Below are 6,384 nucleotides of genomic sequence, written 5' to 3'. Positions count from 1 at the left end.
ATTGAAAATACCTTCAGGTATTCTTCAATCACTGAGTAATTCCAAAACTGAAGGAACATGAATCCATTTAAACTGAAAATTTATTAAATCTTTGTCTAGTATTCAATACCCTTACAATGCTTTTCAGTTTAATTTTTTCAGCACCATGCCAAACTTTAGCTTCGTATAGTTGCTACCAGAGATTTTTGTTTTATTATTTTTATATCCTTTTAGCTCCAGCCAGTAAGTTCCTTATCAGTTCCATGGTAAAGTCCTGCATGATGCATGTTAAATATCCAGGAACAAAACCATAAAATTATCTTGCAACTGGACTCTAGTTATTACTTATTGCCTATCACCTAAGATAAATGGAAATCTTATCAGAAGTAGACAATTATAAAAAAAATACACCATATATAGATAGGTTTATATAAATGAAACATGGGATTCACTTGTGGTTACTGGAAATCAAAGAAGAACTGAGACAGGACAAAATTGCTCCAAGAATAGGCTCAGGGTAGAATTAAAGTGGCTGCTGAAAATGATGCACTGTATCAGTTTTCCACCTTCTTCATAACATCTAGTTCAATTTATTCCTTGCCCTGTTTTTGTGATATGCATTTCCTCCACACCCTTGGCTAGGAGAGAAAAATACATTGTAAAGATGTCAGAACTAGGACACAGTAAATTATTTTCCCCTGAAACCTTTTAGTGTAGCTAAGTAAAATACTGAAGGAAATTGTCTCTAGCTGTAAGTTTAATTGCTGCAAATTGTATGTTTTAAAAATTTTTTATTAAAATATTTTGCACTTATAATACAAGTAAAACCTGAAAATAAATACTACAGCAGAGAGCAATGAGAGTGAGATGTCCATATTCCTTTCTTTGCTGCAAAGATATTGCTAGAGCAGGGGTGCCCAAACTCCGGTCCAGGGGCCACTTGCTGCCCTCAGGGACTCCCAATCCAGCCCGCAGGGAGTCCCCAATGAGCCTCTGGCCCTCCAGAGATTTGCTGGAGCCCGTGCTGGCCCGACGCAACTGCTCTCAGTGTGAGGGTGACTGTTCGACCTCTCATGTGAGCTGTTCAACAAGGGCTGCTTGCTGTTTGACATCTGTGATGCAGTAGCAGCAGCAAAGGAAACACCTGCTTTGTTTTGTGCAAGGTCTTTTATAGGCCTTGAGCTATTGCAAGACCTTCATTCATTCATATAAGTTCCATCTCTAATATATTCATTTATGTAAAGTTATTCAAATTTTATTCCCAGCCCCCACTACAGTGTCAGAGAGATGATGTGGCCCTCCTGCCAAAAAGTTTGGACAACCCTGTGCTAGAGTGAGCTCCATCCATATAGCTGTATAATATACTGTATAGCCAAATACTGACTAGCTGTGATTGGAGAAAGCCACAGTTAGAAGTTGGTATGAATCAGGTATAAGAATCAGGGTACATGAACAGCACTTACCTATGCAGTATTTCAGGTGTCATGGGATAAGCCGCTTTGTTTAAAAATCTATACACTTGAATTGCTTGAAAATGAGTTTTTTTTTTAAGCAATGGGATTTCCAAGTTTATTCTGTAAGCTTGGCATTCAAGCATTCTATGGGACCTAAAACAGAACTAGTCCACATCCCTTCTGTACTGTTGTTGAAACTCAATAGTGACATTAAGTTCTAATGAAGGGTGCACTGAGTATTGGCAGGCTTTACTGCTGAGGGAAACTCAGCACCATAAGAACATAACACTGGATGAGGCCACAGGCCCATCTAGGCCAGCTTCCTGTATCTCACAGTGGCCCACCAAATGCCCCAGGGAGCACACCAGATAACAAGAGACCTGCATCCTGGTGCCCTCCCTTGCATTGGCATTCTGACATAGCCCATTTCTAAAATCAGGAGGTTGCACATGTACATCATGGCTTGTAACCCGTAATGGATTTTTCCTCCAGAAACTTGTCCAATCCCTTTTTAAAGGCATCCAGGCCAGATGCCGTCACCACATCCTGTGGCAAGGAGTTCCATAGACTGACCACCCACTGAGTAAAGACATATTTTCTTTTGTCTGTCCTAACCCTCCCAACACTCAATTTTAGTGGATGTCCCCTGGTTCTGGTGTCAAGAACCAGGTTAAGTCTAGGATGTGTTTCATTAAGGGCAGAAGATTCTGCATTTCTGACAAAAAGGTATACACCGGGAGCATCACAGAACAATCTTGCAGATCTCTGCCATTATGACTCAAGTGAATGCAAGCAGTGATTTGAAGCACAAGCTAAACAACTGCCAGAGATGAATTAAAATTCTCAGGAGACTCTCTTTGCATCTCTCTCATGTCATTTCTAGTCTGGCACTTAGAACATTAAACTGATTGGATGCATGAGCATTTTTTCTCTCCTTCAGAGAGCATATACAGTCCAGTTGTCTTTATATACAAATTTGCTATCTGTAAATTTGCTTATGCATGAGGGGCAGAATTCCCACCTACCTCATTATCTGTGACTCTGTTCTCATTATCCACAAATACAACCCTACCAATAATTAGAGGGCTCCAGAAGGCTAGCTGGGGGCTGCTCTGGGGCAAGCCCAGGGAAGAAGCCAAGAGACAGGTAGAAGAGGATGGGGGTGGATCAATCCCCTCTCCATTGCTGAACTTTTAAGTCTTGTATTTAAGCCAGCAACCTTCAATGAGTCAAGGGATAGCCGGCACAGAGAAATTGCTATCACAACAACCTTCATCATATCAAGGAGACACAGCTTCAGATGTTGATGAGCCCTTGCTATCATCCTCACTATCACCCATGAACTTCAAGTTAAGAGTCAGGTTCATAGTTGATAGCATGTCTATGAAGAGTGTCTCCTGGAACCTAACCCCATTTTTCCCGTAGGCTCAATGATTTAGTATACAATAGTGGATAACAAAAACTGACTGTACTAGGTAGGGGCTTCTTGATACATTTTCCCAAAATGAAAAAACAGGAGTTAGCCGTACCTGGGTAAGTCTTGTTCCTGGTGGAGGCAATGGGCATTCCTCACCAATGGGATTGTCCCTCACTGCTGCTGGAGGCAGGGCCAACAAAAAGGCAGGCGGAGCTCCACAAGCACAGGGATCCAGTCCCCAGACACTACTTGCTGAGCTGTGACAGGATCCTCATACACACTACTGTGACCTGTTGTAAACATGCATCACAATTGTACTCTGTTTGGAAAACTGCTTTGCACATAAATAGGTTTAATACCCCAGGAACAGAAGGGTTTGAACAAGGAAAATGGGTCATTGGAAACCCTAAATACCACCTTGCATCTATGTTTATGCAGTAGAGGGAGTGATCCAGTGTGGTGGGTGGACTGTCCCCTGCCTCCACCAGGAACTAGACTTACCCAGCTAAGGCAAACTCTTGTTTTCCCTGGAGGAGGCAGGGGCATTCCTCACCAATGGTATCGACCAGAGCAGTATCCCTCGGGGGGGGGGGCAGTTAGATCACTCACTCACACCTTCAGTATCCTCTGGAGAACTTTCTTCCTGAAGGAAGCGTCTGCCAAGGCTGATAGATTTACCTTGTAGTGCTTAAAAAAAGTGTGAGGTGATGACCATGTGGCAGCCCTGCATATAACCTAGAGCTATGCCACGCTTTCAAATGCTGCCTAAAGCAGCTGCCATCTAATGGATATAAGCCTTTAAACCACCCGGAGGTTGTAAACCAGCTGCCTTGTACAGCATCAGGATGCGAACTCTAAGCCACTTAGTTAGAGTTACCAAGGACACCTTCTCGCCCATGGTACGTTACAGATAGAGCATCCATCTTCCTGAATGGGCGAGTGCAATCTGTATGGAAGCTTAGGACTCTTCTGACATGTAGTGTGTGCCAAGCCTTTTCCCTTGTATGTTTAGGATTAGGACAAAATGATGGTAAAACTCGTTCTTGCTGTCAGTGAAAAATTGAATTAACTTTGGGTAAGAAAAATGAGTCAATCCTAAGTACTACGGTGTGTGGAATACACATAAGTCAGGATGGATAAGGCCCCCCCCCTTCAGATACCCTTCTTTCCGATGTTATAGCTACTAGAAAGGCAGTTTTATATGACAGGACTTCATGGGACTATGGCCACAGGCTCGAAGGAAGGACTCATTAAAGATGTTAGGACCCTGTTCAGATCCCAATTTGGAAGCCTATGAACAAGAGGAATGTTCAGTAACACTACCCCCTCTGAGAAAATGTTTGGGGGGGGGTCTGAAGATAGGCAGATAGTCCTACTCCCTGCCCCTTGGATGGCTTGGAGAGCCGCTACTTGACGATGTAGCGAACTAGTTCTGAGCTCCTTGACTAAGCCATCCTGGGGAAACTCCAAGATAACAAACACATCAGGTCAGGTAGGAGAGAAAACCTTATCCCTGCACCAGTCCCTAAAGGTTTTCTAGGTGGTCCTATGCATGTTTCAAGCACTCAGAGGATAGTCTGGGCTTTATAACCCTATCGGAGAAGCCCAATTGGTGCAATTCCAACTTTTCAACCTCCACACTGTCAATTGGAATCTGTGTGGTTGTGGGTATTATAAAGGGCCTTGTAAGAGTAGATCTGGCCAGACTGGAATCTCCCAAGGTTCCTGTCTTAATAATTGTATTAAGTTTGGGTACCAACCTGGCCACTTTTGTCCCACCAGAACAACTTAGGAGCCCCTGAGGTCAAGGGCTTTGATAGTGCATCCACCACTTCCACTGCCTTGTCTCTTACCCTGGAGTAGCCTTTGTTAAGTTGCAGGTTTTCCGCAGTAGCAAACTACCTACTATGGGTGACTGAATCTGGTCCTCAGTTTCTGGATGCAACCTGCACTCTGTTTCTGAGAGGCTCCATCTGCGTAGGCAGTCTGCCTCTATGTTCTTCTCTCCTGCTAGTTAAGTTGTGAGAGATATTTTGTGTGTGTGGATGCTGTCTGTTCTTACTAGAACATGACAATGGCAGAAATGAGGTTTGAGCTGAAAACAGAGCAAGACAGATAGATCTCAGCTCCAGGAGACGGATGCTTTGAGACATCTGAGAGGAATAATGATCCTGAATCACTTTGCCATTTAGTTGGGCCCTCCCACCAAATATGCTGGCATCTGTGGTCAGGATTACTTGTTGCCAGTCCTGAAGGCTCACCCCTTGGACAGCTGTCCATTGTACACCCACCACTGCAAAATCCCTGTTCAGGGGTGGTGGAATCAGAGTGTGGAAGTGGCATCTCTATCTTCTTGAGTGGGACCAGAGACACTCCTGAAGAGTTCTGGTGTGGAATTAGGTCTAGCTGACCAGCTGGTGACAGAACCAATATTCATAGCAGGTGGACCAGTATCATGATATCTGCCTACTTGACTGAGAATCTGGAGGATTGTGTCTGTAACCCTCTGTTATCTCTCTGTTGGCAAAAAAGGCATGGAAAATGTGGGTATTGAAAAATACTCCCAGGTGTTCCAGTATCTGGATGGGAACCAGTGAACTGTTTGACTGGATTATCACAAACCATGAGTTTGCAGGCAGAGCACCATCTGGTGTGTATTGAGTTCTGCTTGCTCCCTGGATGACACCTTTATTTAAAAGTCATCCAGGTGAGAGAAAAGAAACAGTCATCTCTGCCTAAGATGCGCCAATAGTACCACTCACACTTTTGCGAACCCCCTTGGGGAGGTCATTAACCCAAAGGGAAAGGCATGGTACTGAAAGTGCGAGGATTTGTAGGAGACCTCAGATACCTTCTGTGATTTTACAAAAACAGTTCAACCACCTTAGATCTAGGATTCCATGCCTCTCTCCATTCCGCTTCAGTACTGGAAAGAGCACCAAGTAAATCCTGGTACCTCTCTCAGCAGAGGGAACTGCCTCTATCGCCCCAATATGAGGTAGATGGTATATGGCTGCTAGGATAGCTGCATGTTTATTTGCATCCCTAGATTTTGAGATCTGCCAGAACCTGTCCCTTGGTTTCCTTACAAATTCCAAGGAATAGCCTTTGGAGACATGTCTCCAGGAACCATGCGTCCAATATTGTGTTGTAGCAGGTTCGCACATAATCCTGAAACCTAGCCTGCACCTTGGGTGAGAAACCCCTGTGCATGTCATCATGCCAACCTGTCTCTAGCTTCATTCCCTGCCTTGGAAGAATGGGAATGCTGGAACTTTCTGTAGAAGTTGCCAGATTTGTACCACTTGGGGTTGAATTTGGACAGCTCGCTGTTCCTTCTTTCAAGATGAAAGGGGCGAAAGCTCTGGTTGGCTTTAGTCTTCCCTGTCTTGGAAGCTGTGGTAAGTGCTCTGTTTTTGTCCTTGTTTCAATAAGAACAATCTAATGCTTGCCAGATAACTTAGATCTGGAGAACAGAGTCCCCAGTAATCTACTTTGAGATTGCACAGCCACAAATTTTTTATGGCCACCACA

This window comes from Tiliqua scincoides, chromosome 1, assembly GCF_035046505.1.
Source record: "Tiliqua scincoides isolate rTilSci1 chromosome 1, rTilSci1.hap2, whole genome shotgun sequence".
Lineage (NCBI taxonomy): Eukaryota > Metazoa > Chordata > Lepidosauria > Squamata > Scincidae > Tiliqua > Tiliqua scincoides.
The sequence above is the reverse complement of the archived record's forward strand: the minus strand, read 5'-3'. Positions refer to the sequence as shown.